Source organism: Mustela nivalis (assembly GCF_964662115.1).
Source record: "Mustela nivalis genome assembly, chromosome: 1".
Classification (NCBI taxonomy): domain Eukaryota; kingdom Metazoa; phylum Chordata; class Mammalia; order Carnivora; family Mustelidae; genus Mustela; species Mustela nivalis.
Genome location: NC_139020.1, coordinates 178179216 through 178202217, shown reverse-complemented (window position 1 = coordinate 178202217; position 23002 = coordinate 178179216). Strand labels below are relative to the sequence as shown.

The following is a 23002-nucleotide window of genomic DNA, read 5'->3' as shown; positions in this document are numbered from 1 at the left end:
CACTTTTATGAATCACTGCTTTTGTGATGTGCATATTCCTTTCTAACTTTAAGCCCACCCAGTCCACCACCCAAAAATAAATAAATAAACAAATAAATAAAAGTTCAGCTTCAACAAAGAGGAGAAAATTTGAAACCATTTGGGGGGGGGGAGGGTCCCTCTGTGGACCATTTCTTAAGGACAGTCTTTTCTTGAAAGATCTCCCCCAAAGATGCTACAGCATGAGGACTTATGCACAAATGCATACGTATTTTTGGCAGCTACAGAGATCGGAGAAGAGTTGAATTGAGATATATCTAGAAGGAGGGAGATATGGGCCAAGATATAATCCCACTAATCGTATTGCATTTACCTTTTTTGGCTTCTGGAAAGCAATCTTCAGGTATAGTCACCTCAAAAGGTCACTTCTTACCCTGAAAACAAAAGAGAACGTCACAATCTGAATGTCAAGAGACAGCATCAACCACCTATTTGCCTGGGACAGATGCAAGGGCAACAGAAGGACTTGGTTACGTTGCATGGCAAATGACTTTTCAGAGTTAATAAAAACAAGTCCCAAGACCAGTGATCTGGAGCACAGGCCTGTGAGCGCCTCAAGACAACAAAAACAACGTGGGTGGAGAAAGTCAAGGTGAAACATTTCGAATTTTGCAAGTGAACTTTTTCTCATCTTGTCATCGATCAATTTATTTTCTGGTGCAATAATACGTGACTCATAGGCCTTTGTTTTTGGAAACCAGTCTGCTCCTTGAACGTGTCTATTTGGTTAACATCCACAACATCTCTGATTTCATTAACGCACGGGCTTGACTCCCCCCACCCCCACCCCCAAGAGGAGAGTGAGTTCTTACAGACGAGATGCTTATGCTACCCTGGAACCTTTCAAAATGAACAGGAGCACCAGAATCTTCAAGTTTGGGGAGGGCTGGGGGGTTAATCAGTTGGTGAAAGCTGTTCACACTGTGTTTTCCACTTAGCATTTATCTACCAGATCTACCAAGTTAAATAAAAATGGTTTGTGTCAGATGAAATAAACAATTGAAACCGAGCTCCCTAAAACACAAAGAAAGCCTGGAACATGTTTTATCCCACATCTACTCCTGCATCTGCATACTCTCTTATGCAAAACAGTGTGTAATCCTCTAAGAAACATTACAAGCTGCCTCTTTCTGCCCATGTAACTGGGATCAACATATGGCACAAGTGAAAAGAAAAACATTTGTTTATTAATTTAGAGCAAGATACCGACAGGGTACAGGACTCACTCCACATCAGCTGACCAAATGCTCATGTCATTTTTTTTGCAAGATGCTAAGATCGTATCATCATTTTACTAAAATGTTAATATCCTTTTGCTCACTCTTCAGAACAATATGTAATGAAGTGGTTTTAATTTTATACAGAATATATCCCTGCTTATCCCTCTGCTGTCAGCCCTGAATGTGGAAAGGCAAACATTATTGAGAAGAGTTAAATCTTATTTCACAAGGGCTAAAATCTGAAAGTGGCACTTTGGTGAGTACTATCTTTGAGGAATTGATCTGAGGCCAATTTATGACATTTCCACAAGCAAGTATATGCAGATTCTTGCCATAAAGATTGGAAAAAAAAAAATGCAGGCTCTGAGTGAAATCATAATTTTCATGTTTACTGTAAGAGGAAATTGGAGGTTTTCACCATAAATGTTCACCATTTGGGTGGGGGAAAACCCTAGCCCTGGGACTTAAAATTACTATTTTGCAACCTGCCCCAAACCTTTTTGTTTTTACACAAAACAATTCAAATTGAAAATGAAAATTTTGAGACACACTGCTGATGTGTGTCCCCAGGATTGGTTTCTCCACTGGTGAGAACTCTGTCACAGGACAAATGGTGCTAAGAAAACAGCGAGCAATGATGTTGGGGTCCTCAGGGTAATGGGGGAGATCTGCAAAGCAGCCCCACTCCTCCCAAGTAAGAGGAGCTCGTTAGATACAAGGCACAGCGATAATCTCCGACACGAGAAATCTCCATCTTACCATGCGTACAATCTTAAATGGAAAGGAAGTGAACTCTGGCAGATCTTACTGAATTCAAGGCAAGAATGGCCATTGTACCTCCTTTTTACTTGACATACCCTCCAATGGGCATGCTCTAAACTAATGTTCGTGTTCATCCATTGAGTTACATTTATTTTTGCATGTTTGGCAGTATTAGACTTTGCAGTGCAGATGAGATTGTTATCATATAGGCCTGGCAAAACAACTGGACTTTATTAAAATTTCATTTAAAAGAAAATCCTGCTGAAAATGCGTACTTTGAATCAAGTTATCTTGAGCCCTGGATTCAAACCTGTAGAAGGATTTCAGGGAAGAGCAGGGCCTATTTCTCTCCACACCTGTCTACACAGTACAGTGTGTAAATGAACAGAACAAAAATATATGCTGATTTACCCTCACAGATTTTACAAGTATAATTTTCCCCTAGGGAAACTAAATTATACAACTGACCCTCCAACTTATAATTACTCAAGCAATACAAAATCAGCTACAGTTAATTTTTACTTATACAAAAAGAAAGAAAGAAAGAGAGAAAACTGGCAGTGGGATACAAATCATGTTTTCCTCTATTGTGAAAGTTCCATAAATTTTAATGCATATGCACATTTGACCAGTCATTAATTTATTTCTGTTGATTTTAGTTTTTAGTATACATTAGCCAAGTAATCTAAAAGATATTTTTCTAGCTTTGCAGAGAAAAGATTAATAGTTCAACAGCTGTTTGCCATCATGCTAAATTAAATGAAATGTGTCAATATAACAGACAAGAAAATTAGGGAGTAGTACTGGGGCCTGAGTCTGCATCATGACGAGCCTGGAAGAATCAGAAATCAACAACTAGCAGAACAACCTGCATTTCATTTTTTTTCCAAAATGTAAAACTTCCGTTTCCAGAGTGGTTTGCAGTTTTTTTTAAAAACAATCACTTTTACTTATCAAATATTATCAACTAGTTACCTGAATGCTTACTCACCCCACAGCATCAAAACTAAAATTAAATGGTTATGTAAAGCTTTTTAATATAAAAAAAAAATATTCCCCTCCAGCCCACGCATCTTCTTTTAAAATGCTGTTACCATCTGAAGTGCATTGTCTTTTTCTATCTTTCTGAAGTTTCCCATTGGTTTTAGGTTTTAAAAGTGAGCCAGGAATATGGTAAATAAAAATGACTTATTCTCCTTTGTGTCATTCTCTGTACAGTTAGGATCCCGGGAACACTGGAACTGTTCCTGGTGTGGCCGCCTCACCATTGTCTGCAAGAGTGCTGTCCACCGGAATCTACGCGTTGACCATAAAGACCTTGAGCAAGACACCAACCTTCAGCAGCAACCCATTCATTAGAAAGCTCACAGTACTGTCCTCTTCCTCTACCCCTTCCCACGTGCCACCCCTTAAGAACTCCCCACTGTCTGCGGACCTCTTAAGTTAAACAGTGCTTCAAAGTCACACTTCATAGGGTGTATTTTGCCCCCCAATCTCATCAATGCAATAAAGAATACATAAATGCCAGCTGGCGTGGAGCCAACCTGCAGGTAAACACGGAGGCTGGACTTCACTTCACAAGACTGAAAATGAACAATATACACTCGACTTTTCCCACTAAGAGGTTGTCCCCCCTTTCTTCCATGGCAGCTGAAGGAAACGACGTGCATCAGGATTTCTGCATTAAGTTTCATTTTGCGTGATCATACAAAAGGGACGGGGAAAAACCACCATGTTTTTCATCTTAACCTTCAGTCCACTAAATGAGGCCTGAGAAGATACTGGGCACCAGTGTCCCCAGCGATGCAAGGATGTCACAGCCAGCTCCAGGCCCACGAGGAAGGTGGTGATTTAGTAATTTGTATCTGGTTAGAGAAGACCTTCTCTGAAAGCCCAGGAACATAGCTCAAGCTTCTCATACCCCAAATACTCCAATCAAAGGACACGTACTTCATCTAAGAAAATCAAAGGTCTAAATGGGCCAAATTCCAAGAGACGCCTGTCTCTTTAACTAGAGACTCCTAACTCATGTGGATTTTCGTGTCTTGTTTTTCAAAGATTTCTTAGGAAAACAGGAGCATATCAACACAAATTTGCCTAGCTGAAAAATGATAGTACAAGGGTCACTTCGTTTTCTGCACTCGAGACAAGAAAATCCACTCAGAAATCAACCGCAGAGGGTTTTTTCTCTGCTCTAATAACTTCAATATTGAGTCAGGCTTACAGAAAGAAAAAGCAAAGAGGGCAGGAAGGAAGAGAGAAAAAGAAATAAGAGGGGGAAAAAAAAACCTGGGAGCGCAAAAGAGGAGAAAGAGGAAAAGAAGGAAGGGCCATGGGAAGGAAAAGGCCCAGCTGTACGGTTCAGGCCTTTGGGACACCAGCCAGGCTCGCTGGTTCACAGTCACTACATTGCTGTTACTTCTGTCTACCAAATGAACCCACCGTCCCCAAAAGTCCCCTCCTGTGGCTGCGGGGCACATTTTGCTTCCTTTCTCCTCACCCTCTGGGACTCTCACCAAACCGTGGCACCAAACCTTGGGGTCCATTCTCCTAAGAAAAACTGAAAATACTAGAAGATAAACCAAGGGGCACGGACAACCTGAGGCGAGGCGAGGCATGCCCCAGGGAGGGGGTGACTGCTGCAGGCCGGCAGCCCCCACTCCTGCCCCCAACTATAGCAGTACCACACTGGTCCATCTCCTCTGGATAAACTCCTCTCGCTTACCTTACAGAAAAGTAAAACCCTGGTCATGGTCATGTGAAAATATTTTATAGGTATCCTTTAACAGCCTTTAAATGTTGAAACCTAAAAACAATATTTGCTGTTTTCTCTTTGAAGCTCTAACAAAGCCTTTGTTTTAGATTTACCTTTAGTGTGCAATAAGAGTTAATAATCAAATCCATCCCAACCCCCACAAATGTTAAACAAAAAGATAAAAGAAATGCAAATAGCTATTGTCATGGAAAGTTAAAGTACCTGTCTGTATTTTTAAGTGAAAACTATTATCTCTATCAATCAAAATTTAAGAATACAATAGCGCTAATCACAGAAGGTGCTCTGACGGAGTTACTTTTACTCATAAAAAAAAGTATTTTTCCCCTTAAAAACCGAGTATAAAAGTCATACACTTACAATTAGATAAGGTATTTGTAATTTTATTATTAAAAACCTACAGCAGCCTCACTGTTAATAAATGCTTCTAAGTCTCTAGACTGATTTGTACCCAAGAAGACCCAACTCCCTACATATTTTAATAAGGTTGATGAAATTTTATTTAAATTCTCACAGTTTCCAACCTGCGGGGGAACAGCACACTCTTCTGTTGAAAAGAGTTACTCAAGCAGAGGCAATAGTTAACTGGTAATGCAAACTCCTTCTTTTAGACCCTGGACACAATTCCTAGTGCCTGAAATATCTTTACATAGGACATATCTTCCTTGGGTGGCTCGTCCCTTCTTTGCTGTGGCAATTCATTTTTGAAATTCTAATACTGTAAAAGAAAGCCGAATTCTACCATCATAGCCCAGAATGATATAAGTGCACAGTACATCAATTTCTCGGAGTTTTTTTTTTTTAATCCACTTTTTAAAAAGACTGGATTAGACCCTGAATATGGTGCTTTCTAAAGACAGTACGGGAACAAAAAATAGCAAGACCCCAGATAGTAAAACAAACAGCTCAAGATTAAAATTCCTAGAGCAAACAGTTAAGCCAGGATGCCATTATGCAGGCTGAGCCTGGATGGATGTCTCCTCCACCATGGGGCCAAGAGGCTGTCACCCCCCCCCCCACCCCACCACCAGCAAGATCAGATTTCCTTCCCTCCCGACCGCCTCTCTCAGCATCATGGCCAACCTCTCTAGTGTGCTATTAATATCAATGAAGAGACGATTCGATTTCCACTAAAGAAAACCCTTCCTATTCCGGCACAGACCTTCGAGGAGGACCCTGGCCCTGGTATAGACAATACCGCAGCAGAGTTTCACCGCTTTCTTACAGTTCGGTCTTACACACTGTTTGAAGGCTTTTAGCAAACAATGGCAGCATTATCTCCAGGATAGTTACAAAACAGGATTTGTTAGGACAAAGAATAATAAAGCTGTTCCTCTCTCTCTCTCTCTCCTTCTCCCCCCACAACCCACACCCCCACTCCCCGCCCCGGTTCCAAGAGGCTCTCTCTCTGCCAGTCCAAAAATTCAGCCCCGGTTCCTAAGAGGCACCTGTACTCGTCTATTTCAAGGCAGCCAGCAACTGACAACGGCCCAGGAACCAGGACCCAGGTCGCTGTGGCTGGCGGGAGGCGCCCAGAAGAGCAGGAAAGTAGCCTCTCAACATTTGTAAAATGAAACAAAGTATCAGCCTTGGCTTCGCACACACTTACCGGCTCATGGTGAGGAAGGAAAGCTTTGGGGCCGGAGAGGCAATTTTCACACAACGGAAGAAAGTTGAGAGTTTGTAAGGGAGAAACTACAGGGGCTTGGAAGCCTGCGGGCTCGCAGGGCTCCCAGGCTGACGGCAGTGTGAGGAAGGACTGAAGGTATGTGGGCTAAACACAACAAAAGCCACTGCCTTACTCTAGATTAAATATGCAGGAAGAGGCCCCTTTGCATAAACACAAACACTCAGCAAATGAATAACTCGCTCAATCAGACGCCTGCTGTGCCTTCTACCTGTCCTCTCCCTGACAGGAGACCCTGCCGGTTGCAGGGCACAAGCACTAAACAGGAGACAGTTAAATGCTATGTTGCTATAATAACAATTAAAATGAATTGCATTCATTAGTAATTAAGAACTCACTCCTGGAGTGGGGGGGGGGGATAATGGGGGAGCGAATATAGTGCCATTGTTTTATCTCTAGCTACTCCGAAAAGAAGTTGGCATAAGACCCATCACTGGAGATTTACCTTAGCTTGCATTTAAATCTTAAAATTCAATGAGAGTTGTCAACAATCACATTTTTCAGCCACAATACACCTTTTGTTTTTTGTGCTTTGCCACGCTATAAATCGTTCCTTGGGACCCATACCTGTGAAGGGTCTATGTTATGTACAAAAATTGACACATATAAAATATACACACACCCATACATACCCATGTGCGTGCATATACACAGGTACACACAGGCACGCATGTAACACCGACCCGTATTTAATTAAAGGAGGTAAACAAACAAAAAACCCCATGCCACTTTGCACTCTTTAGTTCACTAATGATTTAAGGAACATAATTTGAGTCTTCCAAAAATACATCCCAAATGCCTGCCTTTCAAATATCATCAATCCTTGCCCACTCATTTAAAAACATTACCCATATATTAGAAAGGATGCTTTTAACTGAGTGGCCTCAACCACTTATAATTTCAATTAAATAACATAATTACAGTCAACAATTTTCTCCATTTCGGCAGAGAATATGCCATACCTCAACATAATTTGTCCTTAGAGCCAAGGAATTTAAGCAAAAGGAAAAACACACAGGCCCCAGGAATTCACTACTGCCTTTCCTCTCAGCCTAGGGAGTCAACACACTCACCTCTACCCTCCTACTCTATGTTCCAGCTACATGTTGGTCTTAGTAACTTAATTATTTTTTAATAACTTTTGCAGTATTAAATGATTTCGATTGAAACATAAGTAAGATTATGTTCCCCTACTTCCTTCTAATGCCACCGAGTACTATGGGGGCAAATCCAGCACGGCTATGCTATGGGACGTGTCTACGTTATTACTTGGACCAAAAGGGGTAGGTCACAGATCCTTCCCAGCCTCAGAGAATGTACTGCAATTAGGCTAGCCAAGGGAAATAAGGCAGCTTTCTATTTCAAAACCAAGTTCTATTTTATTAACACAACACTGCTCTCGGGCTATATCATTCTACTGCAAAAGCAAATGAATATTATTGAAAAGTTTTTTTTTTAATTATTAACAAGCAGAGGAAGCCCATCTCAAACATATATTATGACATAACTTGGAAAAAATATTAAAAATTTTTTAAACTTTTGCACCCCCACCCCCCAGAAGAAAAACACAGGATCTCCCTAAGAGGGGTTCCCAAAGAAACTAAAGATGCCTCTTCTGTTCACTATTTTGTCTTGAAATGACCTTCCAAATAAGGTGTTACATAACCTCCTTCCACAGACGATAGTGACCTAACCTTGATGCAAATAAACCATAGAACAAAATTTAATCAGTATATCACTATGAAAAAGCCTTTGTCCATCCCCATGGAGCTTCTAATGACTGTTTTGGCAGTTCTGGCGGGTAGTTATGCTTCCTAGCTCATCTATATCTCATACTGGTTGAGCAAGCTAATGGAAGTGCTGTTAGTGGAATCCAATATTAATGCTCTCTATCGTGCAAACCTGGATGCAACTGAATATATTATACAATTAGAGGTAGTATCTAATTCCATAGGTATTAGATACTGTACTCGAAATTAATATTTTAATGAGGAAAGTGAAATAAGACGACGAGCCAGGTAAGGGATGCATGCATTGTGGCCCAGCTAAGCCTCTTGTGGCAAGAAGGCTGGATCCTGGCGCGAACGGCACAGAAACGGGGATTGTGACAAAGATCCGTATGCAAGCTTTAGATGCTGAGTGACACATACTGATGCACAGAGTCAAAGATGTCATCCTCACACAAGCGCCCCTGGCTGTAAAGCTTGAGAGAGAAGGAAGGAGGCGAAAATGGAGGCGGGGGGAGTTGCAGCGAGACCTCCAGAAAATAAACAGGGTGTACAGTTTCAAAGGCTGCAGACACAGACATTTCATTGTTCAAGCCAATTATCAGTGGAAAATAATAACAACAGATGGATTCAGAGTCACTGACTTTTCATATGCACTTCATCTCAGCGGAACAGATGATGAAACGCGAGAGCTATCTCAAAAAGGCAAAACATCTTTCAGTAAAAGAACTCTACAGTCCAGATGGGGACCTTCTAAGGCTGCTGATTATCTTCTTATAATGTTGTAAGATAGACTTACTAAAACATTTCAGGAACTGATCAGATATGATGCGTACAATGGCCTCATTATTGGGAGGAGTTGCTTCAGACTTGTGACTAAAGCGGGCAGAGATTTCAATAAGGTTAGGACTGTGAGTTTCCTGTTTTCTCATCAGGGGCTGCAGGTTCCAACTAAAACTGGAAATCTGTGCACAACAGAGAATAAACCGGCACCCAAGGAGCTTGTGCTTGTGCTCTTCTCTCATTCGAGCGAAGAAAAAAGAGATAATAAACCGGGACTGCGAAAAGGGCATTAAATTATTCTGAACCATTCTATCACAACGGGGTGGGCGGCTCCAAAGCAACTCCTTATTAAAAGCATTCAGTGACGGGGCGCCCGGGTGGCTCAGTCGGTTGAGCGTCTGCCTTTGGCTGAGGTCATGAACCCAAGGTCCTGGGATTGAGCCCTGTTCAGTGGGGAGCCTGCTTCTGCCTGCCATTCTGCCTGCTTGTGCGCTCTCTCTCTCTCTCTCTATATATATATATGTGTGTGTGTCAAAAAAATAAATAAAATTGTAAAAAAATTCCTTCTTAAAAAAAGCATTAGTGATAAAGTATCATCGCTTACAGGCAGTTAGAACATCTTAACTATCCCTTGCCATCAGTGATCGCAAAATGTAATTTGCTTTTAGTAGGAAATAAATACACATTTCAACGGTGGTATGATGAACAGTTGTACTAAATGCCACCCAAACACCCAGGCTAAAGCCGCGGACTTATCCCAAAGCATTCTCACTTCACTTAAAGTCAGTCTGGCTGGAAAGACACAGCAGGTAAACCACAACCCGAGAAGCTGCTATAAAAGTAATAGAAAAAGTTAAAATTTCTAATCAGGTAAGACTCATCACTACTGAAGAAACGGCATATCTGTTTTGTCTCCATCCGCCCATTCATCGTTAATTCCACATTTATAATTCTGCAAAAATCTTTCTCTGAATCAACATGTCATTTGAAATCAGCGTGCTATAGAGAAAAAGAAAAGCTGCTCCTCCCACTGTTTACTAACACACTTATCATTTAAAAAATATTTTTATGAGCACACTGTTGACTTCACAAGTCTAGAATGTAAGTTAAAAAAAATTTTTTTTAAGAGCAAGGCTTTTCTTTCAAAGTACTCTGACAAAAAAGTAAATTCATAGCAGAACATACAAGCACGAAGAAAATATCGCCAAGGGCAAAATTCTGCAACTGCTTTAAGAAGCAAACAAGAACACAAAAGATGTGTAATACAACCATCTGGCTCTCCTCGTACTATATCAATGCCTCAACTTTATCCCCCACCCCCTTAGCCAGCCCACACCAATGCCACAAAACCAAATGGCTTCACTTATGTCTCCTGCACGGCAAATTTACACAATGCACTGAGAACGCAAAAGTTGATTTTCACACATAAACTAGCATCTTGAAATTTTCCCCCACTTCAACTATTTCGTTGAAACTCACTATGATGAAGATGTCCCCACAGGTAAAAAAATATGCTTAGGCTCAAGAGAAGTCCCCTTGCAAGCTTTCATCTCTACCCTCTTGTGTTTTCTATTATAATCAGATACTAGATGAGGATATCTGAAAGATGAATTCTGAAATTATGCCCAGTAAACCTTTACTCTTTTTTGTTCTTTTGGCTCTAAATGGTGGGTTGTTCCCCTTATTATTTGAAAGAACCTCACTCATTTTTTTATCACCACCCTTGGAAGTCAGCATGCTGACTAAAAATCATCCTCATCTGGCTCATTCTGCAAACATCAACTGAGCAACTATTGTGGGGTCAGAAGTCTGCTGGACTACAGATGACCAAAACCATTATTTTCCCAAAGAAGAGCAGAGCCTGCCTAGTACATGAAACCAGAAACTTTGGTATATCTATCTATCTATCTATAGATAGATAAATCCTCTACACATAGGTAGGCTAAAGCATTTTATTTATTTATGTACTCATTCGGAAGGTGGATATTTGAAAAGTTAAGGCACACTGCTTTCAAAGGTGGGAACTAAGACTTTTAATGGAAATCTCTGGGGAAAATCAACATAGGCCATCATAAATGGGTCTCACAAAGGGGCAACAATCAAAAAGTAGTAGCTGGGAAAGAGAGGTTCTCGTGGGCCAACTCTTGGCTTTTCTGCAGGGCATGTTGTAGGCAGGTGGTCCATATCAGGCAAGCACTCTTGGTTGGAATCAAGACGTGCACGTGGGGGGCCACGTCTGGTTTATTTCTGTTCTCTTGCTGACGTTGGTTTGTACCTCCCCTGCCTTCCTCTCCATGCTCCAGGATGAGAAAGCTGAGCCTCGTTTCTCAGGGAGCTGATTTTCGATTCCCTTCTGGGTGTTTCTGCCCCAGACCACAGAGGCTCCTGGTCTGGACAGCAGTGGTAATCTTAGGACACACACAGCGGATCTAGCCACCGGGCAAGGGATTCCACTAATTGTTTAAGCCTGCTCTAGGGTCTGGCCACCAGTTGGCAGACGCAGCTCATGGCTGTCTACCAGACCTAGGTTAACACAGCTGGAGCCAGATGACAAGCTCTCAAAGAGAGTCTTCCCATGGCCACATCTGGCTCCTGGCGGCTCCGGTCTGCAGCTAAACAGATTTCGTTTGGTTTTTCTGGGAAAGTTTCGGCAATGGATAAAACCAGTCATGTTAATCTTGACAGTGGACACTTCAGTGTCGGGCAAACTATCAGAACATAAACTCCATGAAGGCAAGCACTTCATCTGTCCTGCACGCTGTATGTCAGTACTGGACAGTGGCTGCATCCAGGGGGCGGTCAATAAATGCATATGGAATGAATGACACTAACCAGTATGGTGATCTCATTCCAGCTCCTCTATTCCTATTGTTTAAGCACCACGGCTCACACCTGGGTATATACAGAAGGGACCACCCCTCCCCCGCACAGCAGTGGCTCCCTAGTTAAATATTGTGGGCCCCGTTGTGGGCAGGCTGACCCATGGAGAAAGACACATGAGAATGAACCCACTGACATAATCCGAGGAGGGGGAACCTCTTGAACCTCTTCAAGAACCCTGAAAATAACAGCCTCCTGTCTTATACCCATGTCCCCGCTTTACTGGGCCGTAGACTACACAACTTGGCAGCTGTGAGCCCACAGTGCTTGCAAGTGACTCGAAAGGAGAGTCTTAACTTTTGACCACCAGAAAAATGCCAGAGAATGAGGCAACGTTTCCTGGCACCTTTTCATCCCATTTCCCTTCCCATGCCTCTCTTGCTGAATTCTCTGACATTGGCAGATCCCAGTTCCCTTTTCCACTCAACTCCGACCCATCGCTCGGCTTTTCCACACCTCGTCACCTCTCCGGGTCCCAATGGAAACACACTGGCAAGCGCCAATGTGATTTAGAGCCAGGTGGGACCTGCCCTCCTGGCTCCTTAGCTAGGAGGGTTTCTCTGTACCAAGAGGATGCTATGTTAATAATGCTGATGCTGGGCGGGGGCGGGGGGGGGGCCGCTTTAATCCTTAGGACAATAAAGTTCCACTGAATGCCCTCCCAGAACTTGACAGAGGACCAGGGACGTTTGGCAGAAGCCTGGCATGGCTGTTCACATATGATGCTGCTTCCCCAATACAGCAAGTTAACGTTCCTAAAACAAGAATGGCTGAAACGGGCAGATGACTTTGACAAGCTCAGCATATGGTCTTCAATGAAGCAAAGCTACTCAGAAGTGCACTAGATGAAGCTTTTGCCTGAACCCCCTCCCTTTTCCGTCGTGTAAAGCAGCAGGGGTAGGGGTGGTGGGGGGGAGTCCTTTCAGCCAAGTGTTTAAGTTTCTGAGAGCGGCATTGTGTCCACTCCGGAGAACTGGGGCTTCCAGTTCCCCTCGGAAGGTGCCGCGTACTCCTAAGGGGTGAGCCAGGAAGACCCACCCTTAAAAACCCCTCTCCTCCTTTGTCCCTACTTTCTGGAATTACTTTAAAAATGGGAGAATGGCGTTCCAGAACTCCACGATCACAGTGAAAATGTAAGATAATCAAGGGAGAAGCGAGACAACAGGATGAGGATACTTGATGCCTAGTCCTTCCCTGGGAACAGGCCAGAAGGTAAAAAAAAAAAACCACCAAAAGAAACAGAAAAAAATAAATAAATATTTTTTTTTTTTTTTTAATTAGGGGAAAATGTCAGGGGAGGAAGAGAGGGCAGCAAGGCTGACCATGAATATCTTTATTTCTTAATGCTTCCTTGGGTTACCTCAATTAATACTAAATACTATATAATATCCAACTGCACAGTCTAGTCCAACCTGGCTAGCTCAATTCTCAGGAGTGAACTCAGCTCTGCTGCTTACCGGTCTCGTGATCTTAGGCAAGTTACTCAAGTTCTCTGTCCCTCAGTGTCCTCCTCCATAAAACGGGCTTAATCCTAGTGCATAATGTGCTTTTGAGGAAGAAATGTATTAATGGGAAAAGTGCTTACACAAGTGACTGGCACACAGTGAGGGCCACAGAAAGGATAGCCACTGTTTTCACAGGCAGGGATAATACAACTTATGTAAATCTCAAACTTCCTACGCCTCATTTCTGCCATCTCTACAAGCTGTTAATACGATCTGGTGATCTGCCACGCTCAAAGGTAGAAAAAAGGAGAGAATGTGTATTGGATTTGAAACTCCTTAAAAACACAGTGCTCAAATAAAATCAAAGGACTGATTTTTTCCCCTCCATGCTGGGTGGAGAATCCTAGAGGTAAGACTGGAGTTTTCACCTCCTTCAGTAGAGGGTCAGTTCTTAGGTAGGAAAGAGCCCTAACCTAAGCTCAGAGTCACCTGCTTATCCCACCAATGACCAAAAAGAAATTGAGAGGGGGCTGTATGGAACGTTCAAAGAAGGCAGGAGAAGAAACCGGCCGGGAAGCAAAAGGTATTGAAACACATTTTCTTGTACTTTTCAAGTCTGTGCATATAGATTCTGTTACTGATTTAGGATCTTAAACAGTTTGTTTATTTTTTAAATGCCTTTCAGCTCACCTTTAATAACATGTTTCTTTGACTTGGCTGAACTATATGCCTCAGAAGAATTACAAGCGGGAATATGGCTGGGTGAAAGGTTCAGTGAACTAATCCACACCTGGTCCATGTGAAAAAAAAGGGGGGGGGCTCATATTTTCCATATAGAAACAAGTCTCTTTATATGAACCAGGCTTCTATTTAATCGGTAAGACGCTTTCCACATCGTACAATCTTTCATGAGCTTCTTCAGTGGGGTGGGGAAAAGGCCACAGAACCACCACCCAGTCATACTGTGGAAATTTATCAGTGGCAGTGGGGGCGAGGGGAAGAGGAGGAGAGAGTGGAAGAAAGAAAACCATAATCCAGTCAGAATAGGAAGTAGATTTATTTTACCAGAAATTCCTCAGCCAAGTTTTACCAATGACAAAAGAGGGTGACCTCAAAACGGACATTCAGTGAGACATATGTATGTCTTTGTGACCAAAAATCCATTTTCTCTCACCCCATCTGTGTGACCCAGACTTTGAGGTGGAAAGAATAAGGTTTTTTTTTTTTTTTTAAGATTGTATTTATTTATTTGACAGACAGAGATCACAAGTAGGCAGAAAGCCAGACAGAGAGAGAGGAGGAAGCAGGCTCCCTGCTGAGCAGAGAGCCAGATGTGGGGCTCAATCCCAGTATCCTGGGATCATGACCTGAGCCTAAGGCAGAGGCTTTAACCCACTGAGCCACCCAGGCGCCCCAAGAATAAGGTTTTGAGGGTGAAAAAAATCTCAGGTGAGAGAGAAGAACCAACACATTTCAGAGCGGAAAGTTACCTATGAGGGGGTCTAGTCAAGCCCCGTCCTCCTGGGGAGCAGACTCAGGGCGTGACTGAGGCCACACAGGTGGTGCAGAAGGAGCAGGGACGGGAGCCTCCGACTCCCCACAAACATGGAGAAGCAACAGCCAGAGAATGTGGTCACTGGAAACACCCATCAGGCCAAAAGGACATTTCGGAGCAGGGTCCTGGGACCCGTCTCCCAAAGAGACGTAGAAGAGGGTGGAGGGCGTCACAAATGTCCCATAAATGCTGCCAGCCCACTGAATCTGAAGCTAGAATCCAAATGAGCTAGCTTTCTTCTATGAAGTCATTCACTACAAGGCTCCAACATCTTGTTTTTTCTTCAGTTTTATCCCTGAGGAAATTTATTTTCATCGTCTTTGGTTTGAAATAAGTGGAAAAAAAAAAAAAAGATTATTTCTACACCCCAGTGAAGAGGGAGCAAAGGGAAACGGAAAGGACATGCCACTAGGAGGCAAGAGAGTGTGTTTCTTCTACTCCTGGATCTACTAGCAACTCACTAGGAATTTGGAAAGTCCCTCTGCGTCTCCAGACCTCAGTCTCCTTGCTGAGAGAGGAACAGTACTCAGGGATAATGACCAACCATGACACCAACACCGTGGTCGCCTCAACGAGCAGTTAAAATACTGAAATACTGGTGTACGGGCTAGAAAGCGGCCTTTATCCCCAAGCCCTCGGCCATGACTAATGCTCCCCAGGATCTTCCAGAGACAGACTTCCATAGTGCCCTGCTCTAATGCTAGGCTTACCGTCCCTCCCAGAAGACCAGTACCCCTGCTCCATCTGATGACTTCTTGAACCGTTGTGCCCGATGTCCTGAGACCTCTTCCAAGGCTGAGATGCAAGGACTCCCAGGGCCAGCCTATACCTGAAGGAAGCTACAACCTGGGGTCCAGCACCAGACAGAAGGGCCGAGACAAGCTCAACAGTGGACCCATGAGAGACCCACCTTTCCTACCACGTGACTTCCCTCACTTGGGGCACCCGGATGTGGGCCTGGCGTCATGAGGCAAAGCAGTAGAATCGTAAGGCAAATTCTTAAGGCTAAATTGGTTTTCAAAAGCTGGAAAGAAATATATCACTGTGAAACTACACTCCGAATGAAATCCTGAGCTCTGAGGGAAATTACCAACACATGTAATCAAATTATATTTACCATGGAAATTTCTAATAGTTCATACTTTCTACTCTGCTTTTACAACTCTTTAGGAAAAGGAGTATTTCTCTATCCAACCTTCCAAATTTCCACAGCAGAGCTGAGGCAGTATGCATGCTGAAATACATAAGGGAAAAAAAAAATTCCCATTATTGTTTCCTTCAACCCTCTGTACCTTCCATGCCACCATTACTCACAAGTCACTCAAACATTTTGCTGGCTGACATGACGCATACAGTCACTTGATCAGGTGTGGGGTACCACATGGTATGAATAAATACTTATCCACAACCGCATATTAAATGGGAATTTGCAAAGGCGAGCTCCGGAGACAAAGACGTTTCTATATAGAAATATTAACTAAGAATTTAAGTAAATGGCCCCACTGGAAAAAAAAAAAAAAAAAGTTCTGAGGTAGCAATATAAACTATATTTAATAGCAACAAAAAATATTTTCCTTTTGGGAAAGCAATTTGGACTTCTAAAAGTTACTGCCTTTCACGTGACTTTGGTACAGTATGGCTAAATTCTCTCATTTCCTAAAACACAGATGCTAGGCCCCAAAATTCTACTTTGCGAGAGTTAATTTTTTTTTTTTTTTTAAACTCATCCTCTCCCAAATACAATACAATAAATAAGAAACTGTTTTGGTACCTTCCTCCCCGCCCCATTGTTATTTTCTTCAGCGCATGAGTATCACACGTCCCAAAGAACATATGTTCCCAAGGAAGAAAAAAAAAAAAAAAAAACAGGCTCTAGAACTAATACACAATGAAAAATAAATTTAAAGCAGCCTTCTGGTCTGACATAAGAATATAAAAATGATATGAGCAAGAACAGCTTAGTTTACATACTTTTCAGTCACAGCTGCTGCTCTGAAACCACAATACCTTTAAAATGACATTTTAAGGAAACAGATACGGCAAGGCTTTAGCCATAGCTAGACGCAGCTAACACCGAATTAACAGGGCTTCTCTCTGTATGCCCGTACCTTATGTAACCCCAAGCAATGCCACAGTTAAAGAGAGAAGAGTGATTCAGTTCTAAATAATACAGTGATAAACACAGTGAAGTTACAAATAATTCTCCCCAGCAAGACATTTTTTTTCTTTTTTCTTTTCCCTTTAAAACACCAGACTCAGATCATCAAAACAGAGTTCTGAGGGGAAAAAGAACAAATCCCTTCTTCTTGGTTAATATTTAATTGGGTGCTAAAGATTTCTTGGAGAGACCTCTGCACACCCTGTGACAAGAGCAGAGGAGGCTCCTCCTATCTCTGCAACAGATGCAGGCTCTTCCCTGAATAAACGAAAATAACATACAATTAAATCAGACTATTCAATTAATAAATTACTTTGGTGGACCTTGCAGGCCAAGGCCTATTTAATTACATAATTTAAAAAATATTTGCACATTGCAATCACTGAAATTGGCTTTGAGGTTTCATAATACACACTTAACACATGAGTTAGAGAACAAATTTATTTAATAAATGCAGGCCTAAGTGCTGGAAGGCCATACCACTCAAACTGCAAAATCACTTAGCACATCCTCAGAAAAAGCAAATAAACTTTTCCACTATTTAGACGTAGGCTGCTGCTGAATGTCAGGAGAAGCTGGCCGATTTTCTGCATTTTCTCTGTCATGTGTTGCCTGTAAATCTGACCATTTCGAGAGGTCATTAGAATAGAGCTAATGGGCAAAATGGTTCCAGTTAAAGATAAATTAAAGATAAACTAAGGTGGAAGATGTCAAGAACCCAGTAGTAAAAACCTCTTTAGACTAAAACAAAGAGAAGTCGTTTTACCTTCCCATTTTTCACTCCTTACAAGTCCAAAATCCCCCATAAATTAACATGGTTACTGAATGTAGAGATGTGTTCCATTAGAAAAGCACACACAAATTTAGGGGTGAGGAGGACATTCATAAAAAGGATAGAATGACATGGTATCCACAAAAAAGGCAGAAACCTTTCAAAGTGACTCTTTTTCTTATGGGTAGATCGGGGGCCTGGAGACTGCCATTAAGTGAATTTTCTAGAAAACCGTTTGACCCCTTTATTAGCACCACAACTTGTTCTGCCCTCATGTTTTCGATGGAAACCTTTGTCCAACACATAAACTCCCAATAATCACTGCAAGCTTCTTACCCACGAGAGCCCTGAGCTTTTCCAGCTGTGTGGGGCTAACTCCCAACACCCAAAGCCACCCGACCCCCTTGACAAACTTGTTACTTGTGTGGGGGTGAGGGGTGGGGGGTCTTCTCCTTACGGATGTCTATCATGTACAATCCAGCATGCTGTGCTTCCACGTGCCTGCTCTGCTTACCTCCAAAAAGCCTCTGACTTGCTGCTAACTAACCACTAGTGAGAGAGTTATCTAAAGTTGTGTGATTTAAAATTTCTGAGTAAGGTTTAAGCCAAAGATTCTAGTGAGGCCTTGAAACCTCCATTATCAAACAGATCAAGCAACTTCTTCTCTTAGTCCCTCATCCCCTTCTCTCTCTGCCTTTCCACAAACTTCTGGAAAGAGCCATCCACTCTTCTGGTCTCCATTTATTCACCTCCCACATCTCCCTCTGTCCCTACTGAGGCACTGAAACCTGTCACCAGGGTCGTTCAGTGTTGAGTCTTTTCTGATCTGGTCTGTTGACTCCATTCGGCAGGGCGGACCCTCTCCTCTTCTCCATACCTCCCATGTGAAAGAGTCTCCCCCGTGACTCTGTTCCTCCATTATCCACCAACTTCTTCAGCACCCTCTTTTCCTCTGAGGACTTCTCCCGCATTGTCCTTCCTCAGGGAACATCACCACCATTCATCCAGCAAATAAGGCCAAAGACTCCAGAGGCAGCACTGAGGCCTCCATCACTCCACCACACTAATAGCCACAGCCTTCCCATTTTCTTTTCTTCATCCCAAAAGAGACTCATGAGCTCACATAAGAGAGCTTCCCATAGATCCCTGCCATTGCCACCTCAAAGCTCCCTCCCGGCCTCTGCACTTGCTCTCCCCAAACCTCCCCAGAGGGAAGACTAAGTCATCTTGAAAAATACAAGTGGCAAAGTTTATTCAGTTCCTGGATGGCTTTTCTCAACACATCTTCAGATTTTTGCTACTGGGATACATCCCCAAGTTGATACGGCTGCTTCGTGTCACCTACACTCCAGGTGCATACCCCACCCCTACTCAATAAGCTTTTAGCTTCCTAAGGCCCAGAAAGCTAAGTTGAAGTGTCCAAAGGTATCAGAGAATCCTTCTTGATGTTGGCTGCTGCCTGGCCTTCTGGCCGCACCTCCAGCTGCTGCCCGGCTTCCATTCAACCACCAACAAACACCAGTGCGTGCCCTGGACTCTCTCATCCCCAAGCCTACTACCTCCCTCTGCCCCTTCTCTCCTAGGCACTTCTCACCCACCCCACATAACTCAGGCATAAATGCCACTTCCTCTAAGAAGAAACGAATCTCTCTTTAGATGTACACCCCTGTAATTTGTTCCATGTACACACAATGCTTGTCCTAATATAGCAATGATTCCATTTTATTACATTGCTCTGTCTAACCAGGAGTTTCTCCCGAGGACCTGTACGCCCATTCTATTAAAGCCACTTAATATATCTCTTTTCTTCCTCCTCCCTTCCTCATTTATTTTTTTGAATGAGATAGAAATGATAGACCATATTATATTAGATTCAGATGTACAACTAATAGATCTTCCTGAATGAATAAAGTTATTGAATTCTAGTAAACAAAATTAATGACAACAGCTCTTTGGTTCCTTCATGAAATCAACTCTTCCCAGTCTTTGTTCCTGCCCCCAATAAAACCATTGGGTAAGGCAAGGTCAAGCAGATTGCATCTGCACAGTATTTGTTCACAACTGTGAAGATGTTAAGAAAGGTTAGCATGGCGGTTATTTATGTGAATGAGTGGGATATAATTCGAACAAAAAGAAAATTTTACGTTCCCTCAAAGTAAAATCACCTTATTGTTGATAACACAGTGAAAAGGAAATAGAATGAGCAAGGAAGCTATAAGGATTTAATCAAATAGACTTCTTATAAGTAAGAATTGAGATTCACTACCCACCAAAAATGCAATTACCCTCCCCCCACTAACAGAGCTTTAATTTAGACACCGCACAAAAAAAGCTTTCAGGTTATAAGACAATTTTACATTAAGGTCTGAGATGAACCTTAATGCCATTCCCTCTCCCGGACCTGTGGTCTGCTAAACTTCAGCTTTAATAATAGGATCATACATCCCATCTCCAGAAACTCTAACTTTGCAGTCTTCAAAACTGCATATGAGAAAGAACTGTCTGTCATTGGTCAAACTCATGACCTCTGGTCTTGGGCAGATTTAGTAATAGTATAAAAACAAGAAACCTGGTAACAGCTAACAACAGCCCCAGACTCTAGAAATGACAACACCTACGTGACCAAAGGATAAAAGCCAACCTGTGAAATGTGAAAAGACCAGATGGGCTATAAGCAACAAGCGAGGCCACTGAACATGGTCTCTGGGGTTCATATTTTCAGAAACCCAGAACTAGAAGTAACAGAAGAAACGTGCTGTTTATAATGCAACTACAAATAAACAGAAGACATATCAGATTTATTTTTTTGTAATTATGGCTGAGCAGAGTCATTTAACTACTCTGATCCTCTATTTCTTCACCTGTGAAACCGAGTAACAAGACCTGGATTGACAGTCAATTGAGATTTCATGTGTTACGCTCATTGGAGGACTTTCATTTGTCTATTGGGTGTCTCTATATTGGTACATGAGTCAGATCATGTGTTTTGATACAACTCCTACCTTCGTTCATTTGGTCATGAACAAACACAAGTGAACACCACTCCAGGCGACATGGAATGAAATGAAGAGTAAGATTTAGCCCCTGACCTCAAGGAGGTCACAGTCAAATTCTGTGCTGTCCCCCAAACAACAGTCATTAGTCACAGGTGGATACTCCAATTAAAATTAAATGAAAGCTAAAAACACATGTTCTCAGCTGCACTAGTCACATTTCCACTGCTCAGGAGCTACATGGGGCTAACCAGCTCCACAGGGAAGCTAGCTACCATATCTGAAAGCGTAGAATGTCTTATCATTGCGCGAAGTTTTACTGAATGGCTCTAGTCTAGAGGGGCAAGACGGTCAAGTACGTAGCTAAATTTTAACGAACTGTGATAAATGATAATTTGGTAGCAGAAAGGATTTATAATGGAGCTGATCTTCTTCAAGGATAGGGAGTTTGTTTTTCTAGAGCAAAGAGGGAGAGCTAGATGGAGGAAACCACATGGGTAAAGGCACGGAATGATCAAGAAACATTCTGAGTTCCAGGAGGGGGTGTAAGCTACTCTTAGTGACTAGCATATGAATGCATGGGAAAGCAGTGGCCAGAGATAAGGCTGGAGGAATAGTTAGGATCCAACTCTGAAGGCCTCACAAGCCAAAGTGGGAATCAGGACTCAATTCACAAAACAGAGACACTGAAGCAGTGGAGTGACCCATGTGATGTGTTTTATAGAAAACCACCACGCAGGGGTTGTCAGCTCTGGAGATACACATGAGAACTCCTCTGGAAAGCTTCTGAAAATGCTGATGCCAGAGCCTTTACCCTAACTAAATTAAATCCATTTCTGGGCATCAGGCCCAGACCTAAGTCTTAGAATCCCAAAGTGACTAAAGGGCAGTCAGGGTTGAAAAACCAGTGGAGATGACAAAGAACTGGGAGTGTGATTAAGCTAGCAAGAAGAAGTGTAAGAGTCTACTGCAATGGTCCTAACAAAAGGTGATTGTTCACCTAATAAAGGAACAGGGAGGATGAGAAGAAAATGCCGACATTTGTAGAAGTTTCTAACACAGAATATGGCTTAGAAACGAAGAATATGAGCAATCAGAGAAGAAAACACGGAACACAACACAACAACTTCCATTACATGGCAGTAATCGCCAAGATCAGCAAAACAGAAAACTTAACAGGTTAGGGAGGGGAAGAATGACAATTAGCTCAGTTTTATGGGCACCGCCTGCTATATTCCTCAGAGCATCCAGTAGAAAGGTCCAGGGGTCCACAGGAAATAGTTACCAGGATTCTGCTAGAGAAACAGGCCAGACACTGGGGTACAGAGGATTTGTGAAGAGTGCGTACAGAATCTGTATAGAGTAAAATATATTCCTTTAAACATCAACCTGTCAAAACAATAGAAAATATACATGTGCACTTTCAAAGTTCTGCTCTAACCCTCTACACCACAGCACACACTAGGGCCCATATCTGCCTGGCATCAGCAACAGGCCACTGGTATCCTGTCCCAACATTACCACCTACTAACTGTACAGTCTTGAACAAATCATTTGACTATCTGGGGCTCACCTTTAATTTCTAAACAGTTAAAGGAGCGTGCTGACCTAGACCTAGATGCTACCAAGAGATCCCTCCGGTTTGATGAGTCTATGACATAATACATTTTGCAGATCAGAAATTATACATATCATTGATACTAATTCTGTCATTTATATATGTACTCATTTACTTTAAATCACATTCACTTATATGCCAGAAATATTATGTACTGAGATTATATACATACACTTCAAAAATTAGTTTCAAAAGTTTTATATTTCTCTTTCATCTTAAAGTTAGCCATCAAAAAGCCACACTCAACATACTGTTTACTCCAGAATGCCAATTCTGTTTTGTTTTTCCTTTTCAACTTTAAAGAGGTTGCAAACCAATGCCAACAGGAACAGTGGGTCATGCTGATGAGTAAAGCAGACCAGAGGAAAAGACAAATTTTAGGCCGCCCCCTTGGCTACAGCAAGCAGCCCCCAACCAGCTCCAGGCCACAGCTAACATCTGAGAATGTGGGCCCCAGTTTTGTTGCACTTTTTCATAAGGCCCAGAGCTGCAGGGTTGTTTTAGGTGGAATCCCTTGATATTTAAATGCCGGCCACCGACACAGGTTAGTCTAAAATGTGCAGACCAAACACAATAGGCTGAATCCGCCC

General features: G+C 42.4%; 1 protein-coding gene across 29 annotated transcripts in view; it reads right to left on the bottom strand.

Annotated features, from left to right (window-relative positions):
• FOXP1 (forkhead box P1) overlaps positions 1-23002 on the bottom strand; it is a 495436-nt gene that overhangs the window by 322925 nt on the left and 149509 nt on the right. For 18 of the 29 annotated variants that reach the window (XM_082698650.1, XM_082698622.1, XM_082698634.1 and 15 more), the window contains exon 3: positions 353-413. The exons of 1 other annotated variant lie outside the window; for it this stretch is intronic. The gene's annotated coding sequence lies outside the window, so the exon portion shown is untranslated. Of the gene's footprint in view, positions 1-352; positions 414-6403; positions 6753-23002 lie in introns of those variants that run through there. 10 more of the 29 variants (XM_082698613.1, XM_082698625.1, XM_082698612.1 and 7 more) reach the window with 4 other exon arrangements.